The sequence below is a fragment of the Solea senegalensis genome, linkage group LG7, assembly GCF_019176455.1.
Source record: "Solea senegalensis isolate Sse05_10M linkage group LG7, IFAPA_SoseM_1, whole genome shotgun sequence".
NCBI classification, from domain to species: Eukaryota; Metazoa; Chordata; class Actinopteri; order Pleuronectiformes; family Soleidae; genus Solea; species Solea senegalensis.
In genome coordinates, this window is record NC_058027.1 from 9,559,088 (window position 1) to 9,575,980 (window position 16,893).

Here is a 16,893-nt window from a genome sequence, read left to right on the forward strand (position 1 = left end):
ACTGAGCCGATTGCCGGTGCCGACATCAGCGAAGCTACTAGATACCACGTCTAAGGCGGAAGTGGTTGCTGTTATGTATACAACCGCTAGGGGGTCGTAACATAGGACGTAATTCCTGCATACGACCTATATGTACGTTTCATTGGAGGACAGTCTGCCTGCACCACACATGCCCTCACATACTTCTCTGCCACTCCAGACTTCCTTATACAGTACCACAGTTCCTCTTTTGGCACTACATAAGCTTTCTCTAGATCCACAAAGACACAGTTCAACTCCTTCTGGCCTTCTCTATACTTATACTACATCAGCACTCTCAAAGCAAGCACATCTGTGGTACTCTTTCTTGGCATGAAACCATAATGCTCCTCGCTAATCTTCACTAGGAAATTCTGGTTTTCTGTGCAAATCCTCTGAGAATTTAGCATTTTCACTGTGCAGTACATGTTCAAACCTAGATGTGATTAGGGCATGAAATACAGCATTTGCCAGTCATGTTTATTTGCCTTGGGCAAACATATTATCCTCTACATGCCTAGTAGTAGAACTGATAAAAATATGAATTGAGTGCTAATTAGCATAGTTGACTTAATGATGAGCACTGAGTAGGTTTTCTTCCTCCTGGCAGAGTAACTCTTGATTGTCAGCATAATGTGTGTACTTGGCTTTGATGGGTAAACATCCTCCCTCAGCTTTTTTTCTGAGCAGGTTTGGAATATTTCCACTGCACTCCTGAATCATTTTTAACACCCACATACGTACACACACACACACTCACACACACACTGTGCCACCTTTTTTCAAAATAGAAAAAAAACACATCATCTGGTCTGCAACTTTATGAGCATAACTGTGGTGCATTTAGCAACCACATATTGTTTTCAATGTTAATGGTTCAATTATTTGAATGTAGCTTTCTTTATTCAGTTTTTCTGCGAATAGCAAGCATGCTTGTTGACAGTATGTTGCTTTATTATGTGCGGACCACATAGCCTTAGCTCCCTCAGCAGCTCCCGTGCAGCCGGGAGACAAACAGGGCATCTAATTTCTGACAATTGTATTGATTTATTTGGTGTAACTGAAACTTGGCTACATGAAGAAGATTATGTTAGTCTAAATGAGTCAACTCCACCCAATCATGCTAATACCCATATTCCTAGAAACTCAGGCCGAGGAGGAGGTGTAGCAGCCATTTTTAATACTAGATTATTAATCAATCCCAAGCCCAAACCAGGACATTCATTCAAGCCTTATTCTTAATCTATCTCATCCTAGTTGGAAATCACAGAAACCAATTATGATATAGTCACAGTTTATCGTCCACCTACACCTTATTCAGAGTTCCTATCAGAGTTCTCTGAGTTCTTATCTGAGTTAGTGCTTAAGACAGATAAAATCATAATTGTAGGGGATTCCAACATCCATGTAGATGTTGACCGTGATAGTCTTAGCTGTGCATTTAACTTGCTGTTGGAATCAGGTTTTATTCAACACGTTAATGAACCAACTCATTGCCTTAGTCACACCCTCGATCCTTTTTTAACTTATGGTATTGATATTGATAACTTAAACATAGTTCCTCAAAACCCTCTCCTTACTGATCATTATTTACTCACATTTAATTGTACAATAATGAATTATAATAACATAAATACAAGAAATACAGCTACAGCCGGTGCCTGTCTGATAATAATATTAATACATTTAAAGAGACAGTGCAACCTCCATTTAACTCTGTGCCATATGTCAGTACATCTGAAGGTACTTTTTGTGATTTTACTCCCACCCTCATAGATAACCTTGTTGATAGTACAGCAGCCTCACTGTGTAATACATTAGACTGCGTTGCCCCTCTGAAAAAGAAAGTGGTGATTCAGATGAGACTAGCACCATGGTTTAACTCCAATACTCGTGCTCTTAAACAGGCGTTACGTAGATTAGAAGAAAATGGCGTTCCAATAACCTAGAGGAATTTTATATAGCCTGGAAAGATGGTTTTTTTGGCTTACAAAAAAGCCCTACACAAAGCTAGAGTTGCTTATTCTTCTTCTTTAATTGAAGAAAATAAGAACAATCACAGGTTTCTTTTCAGCACTGTAGCCAGGCTGACACTGAACCATCTATTCCTTATTTATGAACTTTTTTGTGAATAAAATAACATCAATTTGAGAAAAAATTGATCATCTCCCTCATATTGGGACTGACTCATCTTTTAGCACAAGAGCTTTAGAAGCACTAGGTGCACAGACAGTTTCTCCCTTATAGATCTCCCTGAGTTAACTCATTAGTTTCATCATCTAAACCATCAACCGTTTAAAATAGCAGTTATTAAACCCCTTCTCAAAAAAGTGACCCTTGACCCAGATATTTTAGCTAATTACCGACCTATATCTAATCTTCCCTTTGTTTCTAAAATCTTAGAAAAGGCAGTTGCTAATCAATTATGTGAATATTTGCGCATTAATGGCCTGTTTGAAGATTTTCAATCAGGTTTTAGATTAAACCATAGCACAGAAACAGCACTAGTTAAAGTTAGTAACAATCTTCACTTGGCTTCAGATAATGGTTTCTTTACTTGTCCTGTTAGATCTTAGTGCTGCAGACTCTTGGTATCACAGGTGCTGCCCTCTGCTGGTTTGAATCATACTTCTCTGATAGATTCCAGTTTGTTCATGTTAATGAAGCCTCACTACAAACAAAATTGTTAATTGTGGCTCAGTGCTTTGGCCTATACTTTTTATCTTATATATGCTTCCTCTAGGGAACATTATTAGAAAGCACAACATACACTTTCATTGTTATGCAGATGACACACAACTATATTTATTAATGAAGCCGAATGAAATAAGGTTGTTTAACTCCAGGAATGTCTCAGAGACATTAAGTCCTGGATGACCTGTAACTTCATACTTTTAAACTCAGAAACAACTGAGGTCATTATACTTGGCCCTAAACACCTCAGAGAAAAACTTTCTGATCACATTGTCACTTTAGATGACATCACCATGGCTTCCAGTTCCACTGTGAGGAACCTTGGAGTTACTTTTGACCAGGAAATGTCATTTGATTCACACATAAAACTAATTTCCAGGACAGCCTTCTTCCACCTGTGGAACATTATGAAAATTAGAATTCTGTCTTTACAGGATGCTGAAAAACTAGTTCATGCTTTTGTTACATCTAGATTACTGTAACTCCTTATTATCAGGATGTTCCAACAAGTCTGTTAGAACCCTTCAGTTAATTCAAAATGCTGCAGCACAAGTTCGGACAGGAACTAGAAAGAGAGACCACAAGTGTTAGCTTCTCTACACTGGCTCCCAGTTTAGAATTAAATTTAAAATCCTCCTCCTCACGTACAAAGCACTTAATGGTCAGGCCCCTTCATACCTGAAAGACCTAGTTTTACCTTATCACCCTAACAGACCACTTAGGTCGCAAAATACAGGTTTACTTGTGGTTCCCAGCGTCTGTAAGAGCAGAATGGGAGGTAGAGCCTTCAGTTACCAGGCTCCTCTCCTGTGGAACCAGCTTCCAATGACAGTTTGGGAGGTGGAAGCTGTATTTAAAGTTAGACTTAAAACTTTCCTTTTTGATAAAGCTTATAGTTAGAGCTGGTTCAGGGAAACCTGGACATCTCTTAGTTATGCTGCTATAGAACTAAACTGCTGGGGGATTCTCCTGTGGTACACGCACATTCACTCACTCACACTCAGGATATAGGCCGCAGAACCTCTCAGAAGCCGTCTCCCAGTCCTCACCTGTCACCTCTGAGAGTCAGAGCGCCTCATGCTGAGTAGCAGTTTGTGATTTTGCTTGTGATCTTGTTTGTGATTTTGATTTGAGTAATGCTGAATGACATGTACTTTGTCCTTAGCTTCTAAAAACTGATTTCTCTTGTCTAGATACACTAGTGATGCTGTTCCACCCTGTAATTTTTGTTTTCCTTAAAGTAAAGACTTGATTTAAAGTAGGGTTGTATTCCTGTATTTGACTAATAAGTTATTTAGCTCTTTCTTTTGAGTCCTTTTTCATTTGCTTTTCATCTTGTTTGAACAGGATCCTCTGCCCATTTTCCATAGTTTGCCAGCATATTTCGTGAGCTTACCCTCAACCCCTTTGTCAAATAAATTACTTTGTATAACCATATTACATCTTGGTTGTTACTTCATTCCATGGAGTGGGAGTGAAGTATTGTTTTTTGGTGGCTCTGTCTGTCTGTGATTCCGCACTTGTTTGCAATATGAGCAACAGAGGCTTGTTAGAATTTGTGATAGACACACACATTGTGTGAATGGGGTGAAGTCTGCCATCTCTGATTGCCCTAATTATATTGCTTCGCTTCCACCCCTTATGATCTGGGACATAACAGTTATACCATTGACAAATTATATTTTTATTTCAGTATTAATTCAGACTGGATCTGTTTGAAATGATCAATTCAGTGGTCACATCACAAGACTGTTATGACGCAAGGATACATATGGAAAAAATTGTGAATGCTAAAAATTCACAAACTTTCATAGAGCAGGAAACTACAGAGCCCCTAATGGGACACGGTGGGCCAATGGCCTCTCAGATCTTTTTCTGACAGTAAATGTTACATACAAATGAACTGTTTTCATTGTCACAATTATCATTTTTAAATGGCAAAGTAACCAAATCTAAAAAAGTCAAATAACATCCATCATCTACCGCTCACAGCATGCTGCACAATCTCAGCTGACATAGGGTGTTAGGTGGGGTACACCCTGGACAGCACACGGCTCTGTAGGAAACTAATGCAACTAGCAGCATATCCGGGCAGGTGCAAGATAATGAGGGAGTGGGCACTAGCTTAACCCAAGCACAAGGAGGAGGAGAGGACTAGTTTCATGGGAGTGTCTGTACAGAGAGGAGGGTACAAAGTGGAGAGAAAAATAAGATTTTTTGATGACCTTGACATGCTTCAACCACTTTCTGTGGTCTTCCTCAGAAGGGTCACATGATGTTACATGTGACGTGTCTTCCTGTTTTGTACAGCTTTGTTAGACAGCAGGGGATAACTACACCCCCTGCTGTCTGACTTCCGGATCTCAATGGCCTCCCTGAAACATATAAAACAGGAAGCAAGACACGTCACATGTAACATCACATGTCTCTGAGGAAGACCACAGGAAGTAGTCAAAACATGTTAGGGTAATCAAAAACCTTATTTTTCTGTCTGACTGAATGAAACTCTAGCTCAGTGATATTAATAATAAAAAAGAAGACAGTATGAACTTTTTTGGACAGATTTTAACAAATTGTGCCAGCCTTGCAACCACAATTTTCCTGGGAAGTGATATGGAGATAAAAACATTTATTGTTCATTTCAACCGTCATTGGTTTAGTAAAGGGAGAAGACCACACACAATTGCACAGATGGACCGCATTTTTGTTTTGTGTGCCTCCAGGCTGTCAAGGAAAAAATGTGTCTTCAGATGGACGGATGGAAGAGCATTTTGTCAAAGGAGGATTTTTCCAACTGGCACCAGGCCACAGCAAAATTCAGTTTGCATGAGATATTGCAAGTACAAGAGATGCTATTCACAAACTCTCTACATTACAGAAAACACTATTAAGTGCTCTTCTTTCTGATACACTTGCTAAAGAATGACGGAGATTCTGTTCCTTCCCATAGCTTTTGTAGAGGCTTTTTATCTTATCTTATACATTCAGATAACATTAAAAATGTTCACAGAAATTCTATCATCATACTTTGAGAATTGCTGATATGACTTCATAAGCAGTTGCTTACCCTTTTTTTGTATTGCATTGTAATGGTTTGTTGTCATTATTGCTCCACTGGTTGAATTGGCAGACATTGTCTAATGATAGAGAGAAGGCTGATGCTGAACATTGTTGGCACCAAACACAAAGCTTGAATGTTACATATCACTGCTGTGCAAGAAAAAACAACCAATTTCTGCAGAAATAATAACATTGATTGTTTTGATTGGTTTTCTTCGACAGAAATGTGACTGATGAAGGTGCCTTTTCTCACAGCTGATGGCATGACAATGATCAGCACATAGATAGATAGATAGATAGATAGATAGATAGATAGATAGATAGATAGATAGTTTATTTTGCCTGTTTTTCAGGGTAACCTTCACCTGACACCATGTTCGTCGAGCTTCTTCCGACTGGTAGCTTGTATATCAGTGTTCATGGCCCTGTCCTCTCTTTTTTTATCTGCTTTTTTTTTATCAGTAGTATCATCTGAGTCATCATTCATCCACACATTGATCTTCCTCTCAGCAGCAGCAGCACCAGTAAAAATAGCAACAAATAACATTTTAGTGTGTGTTGGACCCTGTGTAAGCGCTTGTGTATGTGTGTGTGGGGACGTGTATATATATGTATATATATGTATATATATATATATATATATATATATATATATATATATATATATATATATATATATATATCCATATGGGTACGGAAAGTATTCAGACCCCTTTAAATTTTTCACTCTTTGTTTCATTGCAGCCATTTGTTAAAATCAAACGTTCATTTTATTTCTCATTAATGTACACTCAGCACCACATCTTGACAGAAAAAAAACAGAAATGTAAAAATGTTTGCAAATTTATTAAAAAAGAAAAACACAAATATAACATGGTCATAAGTATTCAGACCCTTTGCTGTGACACTCATATTTAACTCACATTCTGTCCATTTCTTCTGATTGTCCTTGAGATAGTTCTGCTCCTTCATTGGAGTCTAGCTGTGTTTAATTAAACTGATTGGACTTGATTAGGAAAGGCACACACCTGTCTATATAAGACCTTACAGCTCACAGTGCATGTCAGAGTAAATGAGAATCATGAGGTCGAAGAAACTCCCCAAGGAGCTCAGAGACAGAATTGTGGCAAGGCACAGATCAGGCCAAGGTTACAAAATAATTTCTGCAGCACTCTAGGTTCCTCAGAGCACATTGGCCTCCATAATCCTTAAATGGAAGACGTTTGGGACGACCAGAACTCTTCCTAGACCTGGCCGTCCAGCCAAACTGAGCAATCGTGGGAGAAGAGCCTTGGTGAGAGAGGTAAAGAAGAACCCAAAGATCACTGTGGCTGAGCTCCAGAGATGTAGTAGGAAGATGGGAGAAAGTTCCACAAAGTCAGCTATCACTGCAGCCCTCCACCAGTCAGGGCTTTATGGCAGAGTGGCCCGACGGAAGCCTCTCCTCAGTGCAAGACATATGAACGCCTGCATAGTTTGCCAACAAACACATGAAGGACTCCCAGACTATGAGAAATAAGATTCTCTGGTCTGATGAGACCAAGATTGAACTTTTTGGCGTTAATTCTAAGCAGTATGTGTGGAGAAAACCAGGCACTGCTCATCACCGGCCCAATACAATCCCAACACTGAAACATGGTGGTGGCAGCATCATGCTATGGGGGTGTTTTCAGCCGGTTGATGACTGGTTGCAATTGAAGGAAAGATGAATGCGGCCAAGTACAGAGATATCCTGGAAGAAATCCTCTTCCAGAGTGCTCAGGACCTCAGACTGGGCCGAAGGTTCACCTTCCAACAAGACAATGACCCTAAGCACACAGCTAAAATAACAAAGGAGTGGCTTCAGAACAACTCTGTGACCATTCTGGACTGGCCTAGCCAGAGCCCTGACCTAAACCCAATTGAGCATCTCTGGAGAGACCTGAAAATTACTGTCCACCAACGTTCACCATCCAACCTGACATAACTGGAGAGGATCTGCAAGGAAGAATGGCAGAGGATCCCTAAATCCAGGTGTGAAAAACTTGTTGCATCATTCCCAAGAAGACTCATGGCTGTACTAGCTCAAAAGGAGCTTCTACTCAATACTGAGCAAAGGGTCTGAATACTTATGACCATGTGATATTTCAGTTTGTCTTTTTTAATACATTTGCAAACATTTCTACATTTCTGTTTTTTTTCTGTCAAGATGGGGTGCTGAGTGTACATTAATGAGAAATAAAATGAACTTTTTTGATTTTAGCAAATGGCTGCAATGAAACAAAGAGTGACATTTCTAAAGGGGTTTGAATACTTTCCGTACCCACTATATATACACAGTATATATGTATATATATATATATATATATATATATATACAAATATGTATATGTATGTATATATATATGTACAGGTGCTAGATATTCCCTAGTGCCGTGGTTGCCAACCTGTAGCTCACTTGGAAGTACTACCTGGTACCTGGTACTAAAAAAGTACCAAGTACTATTGCTAATGGAAAATTTGATAGTGTGGGTTTGGTTAGACGATATTGACTCATCTAATTAAGATTCTGAGGGAATTTGAAAAGAATATTTTGTTCATGAATGTCATACTTGAGTCAAGACACCATGCTGTCTCTGTTAAGTATATAGAGTCTGTATTTCTCCAGTCCCATCTAAAAACAGTGTCTGCTCTTACTTGTGTGAAAAAACATATTTCCCTTTATAGGCTTGTAAATAGTGAAATAAGATAGTGAAATGTGAAATCATATTTTCATTGATTTGATTAATAGGGTCTTTCATCAAACACATGTATCTGAGTAGAAATAGAAAGGCATTCATTGTGGAATAGTGCAAATAGAAAAACAACAGTGCTATTTGGCCATTTCATGCCTCTTTTAGCGTAAGTGCAACAGATCGAGCAATTTTGTAATTGGCTATGTATTAGGGCTGTCAATCGATTCAAAAAATTAACAAATGAATTGCACAATATTCTGTAATTAATCTAATATATAATAAACCTGAAGCTTATAACATGTATTTATTTATTTAAAATCATGGAAGAATCAACACAAAAAAAATATATTTAAATTCAAAGACTGTTTTAATGGATTTTTTTTAAACTTCAAACACAGTTTCCCTCCTGTGTACAAATTTTGGCACACAAAAAGACATCTTTCTTATATTCTCGAATAGAAATAATAACAGAATCAAGGTCAAGGCAAGGCGAGAGTGCTAACCACTATACCGCCGTGTGGCCCAAATTAGACATCAGATGAAATGGAAATTATTGATTATATGAACTAGTAACATAAATGATAACAACAAAAATGCACATGCACAGTGCAAATATGTAACATTTCAGAACATGGCTTAATCCTTCTTTACATTCAGCCAGTTACTGAGGCAGACTAGTTTGTTTCCATTATCAGGGGACAAAGGGGCTCGCTTCTTATGAATGATGTGGCCTGAAAGTGAGAAAGGTTAAGTCGGCCGTGCAAGGCAGGTATTCAAATGGAAGTAGCTTCGTGGCTACAACCATGTTATGGGCAAACTCAGTGCCAAGTGTGGTTAATTTTTCCTTGATTTTACATTTGTTTGCAACATCCAGAAAATGGTTAGCACATTCCTCGGCATAGTGTTGCTCTGATGTTTTACTCACAGTTAGTGTAAATGACTACAGAGTCCAATCTTAATCAATCTTAATCAATAAAATGCGCTGTGACACCCAAGCAAGTTGTCGTTGTTCACAGAAGTCCAGTGGTCTCCTGTGAGAGCGATGTCCTTTGCTTGCTCAAGCATGTTCCTCCGCCGTGCTCTCTCATCCTCATACAAACTGTGTATTCTTGACACGACAAAGAACCAAAGGAAAGGTGTGAGTATTTATACACACAACGAGGGAAGAGACAACACAGGCTATAGGCTATAGTCTCTGATGGGTCCATACTATTCAGCTTGTAATGTCAACGTTGTAATATTGGACGCAAATGCAGGACGACAACTCACAAGTGAGTGCAGGTAAAAAAGTGCTGCAACGAATGTGGTCATCATAGCCTCCCATGGATCCATTCAACACTGTCACGCTCAAATAGCTTTGCCAGTAATACATTGGTGACACATCACGGCAGGTGTGTGTTCCCAGGTCAAACTGGCTCACAGTGCTGTAATACATCACCAAGTCACAATCACCAACAATGTAGACATACCCACTGAGGAAAGCAGTGCTATGATGGGCCAGAGGATGCTCCAAACATTTTGCCAGACATCATATGCCTCAATTTCTTCAAACTAATTGCTTTCTCTTACGCCTACTACAGGCAAGAGGGCAGCACTGGGCAGATGAGGACAAGCGAGAGTGGTGTGGAAAGCACTACGGTGTTTATGTCTCATATGGTGCATTATGTGTGTGGCAATGCTGACCATTTGATTGCATTTTCTCGTACATGCTTATTGGTCTCCATTTGCATGTGGATGTATGAAACGCTTGCCAAGACCATCCAGAACTACACTAAGACAAGAGGACAGACTGTGTTAACTAACTCTAATTTTAGCAGCTGTAGTATTTATTGTATAGTAAAATGGACAATGCTTTCACCGAAGAAACAAGCAAAGCGTCAGGGTGCTGCAATAAGGAAAACACTATCTGTTTAAATCTGAATGAACACAATACAATAAACAATAATAATAATATAACAAACAATAATAACTCCTTTACGCTGTTGTTCTTCACATAGCCAGTGCATGAACACTCAGTGATTAGCTGCAGTTGTCTCGAGAGACAGGCCACAGATGTGAAAAATCATATTGTTTGGCTGTTGGCTGTCAATCGAAGACAGAGCCGAGGGTCAAAATAGAGCCACATTACAGAAGAAAAAAATGACTTGATCTTTGTGTTTCACCACCATCTATAATTTATCCCAGCTTTTTGCAACAATAGTGTACATTAAAATAAGTAATTAGATCAGAAAGAAACTGGCGTTCCACTAATCTAGAGGAATTTCATATAGCCTGGAAAGATGGTTTTGTACCATACAAAAAAGTAAACGTGAGAGTTGCCTATTATTCTCCTTTAATTAAAGAAAATAAGAATATTCACAGGTTTCATTTCAACAATGTAGCCAGGCTGACACAGAGCCACTGCTCCACTAAACCTTCTATTCCTTTAACACTGAGCAGTGGATGCCTTTATGAACTTCTTTGTGAATAAAATAACATCAATTAGAGAGAAAAAAAAAAAAAATCTCCTCCCTTCTATATGGTACTGATTATTTTTTTAGCACACAAGCTTTAGAAGCACCAGGTGTACAGTTAGACAGTCCCCTATAGACTTCCCTGAGTTATCATCATTAGTATCATAATCCAAACCATCAACCTGTCAGTTAGATCCTATCCCCACCAAACTGTTTAAAGATGTTTTTCCTTTAATAAACAGCTCTATATTAATTAAACTTGCATATTAGTGGCCTGCCAGTCAGGTTTTAGATTATGTCACAGCACAGAAACAGGACTAGTTAAAGTTAGTAACAACCTTCTCTTGGCCACAGATAATGGTCTAGTCTCTTGTCCTGTTAGATCTTAGTGCTGCATTTGACACCATTGATCTGGAGCAGACTATTGGGATCACAGGTACTGCCCTCTGCTGGTTTAAATCATACTAATTGGACAGATTCCAGTTTGTTCATGTTAACAATAATGCCTCATTACAAACAAAAGTAAATTGTGGAGTTCCATAAGGCTCAGAGCTTGGGTCTATACTTTTTTTACCTTGTGTACGCTTCCTTTAGGGAACATTATTAGAAAGCACAACATACACTTTTGTTGCTATGCAGATGACACACAGCTATATTTATCAATGAGGCTGGATGAAATAAATCATGTTGTTTAACTCCAGGAATGTGTCAGAGACATTAAGTCCTGGATGACCTGTAACTTTCTACTTTTAAACTCAGACAAAGCTGGGGTCATTATATTCGGCCCTAAATACCTTGGACAGAGAAGACCAAAAATGGTCCCCCCCTGTCTCTCATTGTCTAGGTGCCACTTCTCAGTATATACAGGGACAGCTGTTTAAGGCATACATCCACTCTTCAATGTAAACAGACCCCAGACTCCATTCCTTCCTGAGGAACCTTCTGCTCCTCAATGCCATGAAGTGTACATCTTAAACATATTTGAGACAGAATGTAGCTGTGTTACTGTGTTCAGTTAAGTCCGATACTTCACAGCTTAAGTCAGAGTAAAGTCAAGTCACGTGACACGAGTCCCCCACCTCTGAATGTGGTGTTTCCAATAAAGTGATCAGTGTCTGGTGTTCTGAATAAAATGGTCAGTGTGGTGTTAAAATGATTACTGTGATATATTATTGTTTCCAATAAAATGATTGTGTGCAATTGTAATTTATATCCCCCCAAGGTAATTATTATGAGGGAGAAGGCTTTTTTTAAAAAAATTGATCCCCTGCAGCCTGAAATGTCTGTGCACACCACTTGCATTATTTACAGGTCTAAACATTCCCAATCTGTTCTGAATGCGTCCCTTAAAGCAGATCACAAAGCGCTCTTTTTGGAAGACAGTTTGAGTACACAATCCCCAGAATAGCACTTGAAACTTTTTGCCCCCATAGCTGTTTTTACTTTAAAGTGGTCAGTGGGTGGATATTTGCTCTACTCACACTTTCATTATATAGACATTACAACATAAGTGAAATGTGGCCTGTAACCGTAAGAATCCTTGCACTAACCTGAACTGGTATGGTCCCCAACATGAAAAGGACTGAAGTTTGTTGGATTTTCATCCTAGGGTGTTGTCATCACTGTAGCATTGGTATTTTTTTTTTTTTTTTATTTATTTTACCAGGAAAGTCCCATTGAGATTAAAAAACTATTTTTCAAGGGAATACTAACTAATTATTTTAAGAACTTTGATCTTGGTTTTGTCAGTTGCATTTCATACACAAGTTTCCTTTTTAAGGTCAGTGATATATAGTGTTTATATGTTGTATAATAAAACATTACTTTGAATATACAGTATTATAGCAATTAGACAACTGTTAATCAATGGTTGATCCGACCTGTCTCAGATTGGAAATCATCAGAGTCATCAGATGTCAGAGAGCGATTTATTAACTCACACGGTGATGCTTTTTATTTGTTTTTCCCACATGTGATTTATAATTAACAATATGCATAGACAAGACATAAAAATATATGCATAGACATGACATAAAAACATATGAAGAATTACACCTGACCCAAGGAGTTCAGTCATTGCATGACAAACTGTTTTCACTGCTTTCATAAACACAGTTCATATTGCAGATGCCACATTTGGCCTATTTCTCATTTCAGTTACTGAGAGTTCAGTCATAACTAGAAAGAACAAAAAAGCCTTTTAAATGATCTTATGGTAATACACATCTGTGACTAAAAAACTGGCTTTCAGGGACCCAGATTATAGTTCATTGCAGGTCAATAAGGACAGAGTGATTTAATTTCTCTTATCTCCATAATTACACATAATCTCCCAATCTGTAAGTACTGTAAGATAAAAATAAGGGGGTTTGGTTGTTGGACAGAATGATTTTACCAGGAGGCTTTTTATTCCCTTTTAGATTATGTGGATAAGGCACAATTCCTCAATCTAGCATTTATGTCTGTCACACAAAAATAAAACTTTCTATGAGCACATTGCATGTCAGTCAGATGAGCAGAAGGATTTATAGAGTCGTTGTGGATCCATGACAGAGTGATAACTTGTTTTTATTGTGATGAAAATGTTCCCTTTAACGCTCCAATGTTTCCTGTTATATCAACATTTTATCACCAAAAGCATGTTTTGTCGTGTTGTGTTTTTCTGTTCCGAAAAGTTTAGCTTGCGTGTTCCTTCCATTTTTACAGCAAAATAACACTTTTCCTGATAGGCCAAGAGGACATTCAAAGTGGGTCTGAGGACAGCAGGCCCTCTGCTGGACCATGTGGTACATACTTCAGATAGTCTGATGCACTTCTGGGCTGTATAGTTTAAATATGATAAAGTTTAAATTTCCCCCCAAGTTCATACTGATATCCAAATATGACAGGGTGTTGTTTTTAAATACAGTCATAGTCAGCACCTCATGTTTGTGAATTTATAGCATGTTGTGATCATTTGTCGTTTATTTAATCTCTAATTTCTTCTTTGTTGTAATTTAAAAATCCTGTATGTATTTTGACTTTGAATTTATTTCTACAGTTTGATACATTTCAGATCACAAGGAGCCAAGTATTTGTTCTCTCATCCATATTACTGTAAAATCTAGGCCAACATTTCAAAGAGATGCTTCCACAATATCACGAGAGATATTTGCTCAGCTGTTTAAACACACATTCTACTAGCAGCCCTGAGTAGCATCAGTTTCATAGTTTTTTGAAGGCATTTTGACTGTGCTGACTGTGTTAACCTTAACATAATAAAATACATGTTTATTTTTGATGCTTCATTCAAGTGATTCAAGTCATTCAATGTGATTTGGTTCTCTGCAAGGCTGTTGATGATACAAATACTCATGATACAAATACAGTATACACATTAAAACAAAAATCTCTCCAGATTTTAATTAATTAGATTTTTTTCAGGAAAGAACAACCCCCAGACATGATATGGGGAAAAAAAACTAAAATTTGTACGCACAAATTAATATTTTGAGGCCACAAATATCCCTCATGTCATGTCTGGGGCTCTGTAGGAAAGCAAGTATGACCATCAAACCCTAGTGATGTAAAATGGTAAAGGATAGCAGTAATAGACTAAACCAATCATCATTGTTATCCTATAAGTCATTGATACTATCACAAAAGCAACTGAATCTCATGCCAAGCTCAAAATCAAAATTAGAAATATCTTTTTCCACATTAATAAATGTATTTTGCTCACAGTGGATGAGAGAGTAACATAAGATAAAGGCTGTCAGATGTGCTCCAATGACAAACAGGCTCAATATTTCTATCCTAGCTGAGTGTGGTTCATGTGTTGCTTTCCGTTTGTGTGTGCAACCACATTGTGTATGTTTCAGATGTCAGATTGTTATTTTTGCCAAGACCATAAAGTCATTTATCAAATCTGGGACTTCATACATATGAATGCATGGAGAGATGGCATATATGCTGTCTATTTGATTAAGGGGACCTTTGACAAAGGAACCAGGATGGCAGAATGACAGCTGGAGCTCTGTGGGTTTACACTGAATAAAGTCCATCCTCAGGGACCAACAATGAGTTGGAATTTCAAGCAGCCTGGTGAGCATACAGTAGTGCAATTGCAAGAACTGATAAGATGGGATATTTTTGGGTCACTTACATATGTAGTGGAGCGATGCAGATTGGCCAGTTCTTTTTTTTTGTGGTGAATACCAAGCAATAAGCCTACATATACAGTTCCGTGCAAGAGTTTTAGGGCACCACCAGCTTTGTTGTTTTTATGTCGATCAAATTATTTGATCATTGGCATTTGGAGTGGAATGATGTGATTCAAAGTTGGTCTTATATCTTAGTTACATCACACTAAATAATGTACATTTAAACTCATAGAAGCAATTTTTTTGTCTCTAAAAAAATTTATTTTTTAAAACTGCGTATATGTTTCTCATATTTTCTGGACGTGTCCCAATAATGTGACTGAGAAATAATTATACTGTATGGACATTTTGGCATTGCTAAAACAACAAATCTAATTTGGTCTAAGATTTTTGCATATTACTGTAGTTATTTGGTATATTGTTGATATTTACCAAATACCTATATTGCAAAGCAGACAAATATAGTATATTCCAATTGCTTTAAACTAAATTAATAAATAAAGAAAACCCTCCCTTTTCTTAGCTATTGGAACATTTTGTCATGGTTTCCAAGTAATTGCATCAGTTCTCACAAAACAGCCATATAATTTGCTGGGAGTTTATTGGAAACCACAATTACAAACAGGAAACTTTTTTTTACCCTGAAACAGCACATAAAAAAAGATTGAAAGTAACAAAGTTTATCAAACTAGTGGTAGTAATGAGAAACATTCAGTGCATAAACTAATGATCTCACAATTTTACCAAATTTAAATGATGTTTTTATGATTCAAATAAGTTTTTCAATGTTGATACTGTAGTTGATGCATAGAGAGCAAAGAGGTTAGAGTAAAAACTTCAGTGAAGTTGTGCACAAGAGGCTTGGACATCTACTATCTCCACATTCAAAGATTGTCATCACAGAACCTGTCCTCCAATGAAAAGTACATATATGTCATATGCAGGAATTATTACCATAGTTACGTTTCAGTTGGAGGACAGGTTGCCATCACATCACATTTTAGTAGTTTAAAAAAAAAGTATAGGATTTAATCAACTGACCTTGAACACTTAACCCTATAATGTTGTAACCACTCAGTGGATTCTATCTCTTGCACTCTTGTGGGGCTCACTGAAAGCTTTATTCACTTGGTACATGTGTGACCTTGACAGCTGTAGTCAGCCCTGAGAAAATAAATATAGTACAGGTTTGTCACTGTTGCACTATGAGAAAGTGGTATTATCTTATATTATTATTATTTTTAGAATATATTAAGAAATTATTAGTGTCAAAGAAAATGTGTGACTCTAATCTTAGAATTGAGTTTAATTTTCTGAATAGCCAATAATGTTAATCTCCATAGATGATAACAATAAGTAGTAGTAATAGCCATATACGTAGCATGTAAAGATCACTATTCTATGGCCTCTTGGGAGTTGCCTTCCTTACATGATTATTATACTGTCCAGGAAAACATTGCGTCTCCAAAATGTAGATTTACTTCATCCAATTTTAGCTAATTACCGACCTATATCAAATCTTCCCTTTGTTTCTAAAGTCTTAGAAAAAACTTATCTTGGCCTCAGATAATGGTCTAGTTTCTTTACTTGTCCTGTTAGATCTTAGTGCTGCATTTGACACCATTGATCATGATATTCTTTTGCATGCAGAGACTGGAGCAGACGCTTGGGATCACAGGTACTGCCCTCCACTGGTTTAAATCATATTTATCTGATAGACTCCAGTTTGTTAATGTTAATGATAATGCCTCATTACAAACAAAAGTAAATTGTGGAGTTCCACAGGGCTCAGTAGTTGGGCCTATACTTTTA

The 16,893-nt window shown here is 37.6% G+C and overlaps 1 pseudogene; it reads left to right on the plus strand.

Annotated features, from left to right (window-relative positions):
- Positions 1 to 1,047: 1,047 nt before the first annotated feature.
- Positions 1,048 to 3,800, plus strand: LOC122772617 (annotated as a pseudogene).
- The last annotated feature ends 13,093 nt before the right edge of the window (positions 3,801 to 16,893 follow it).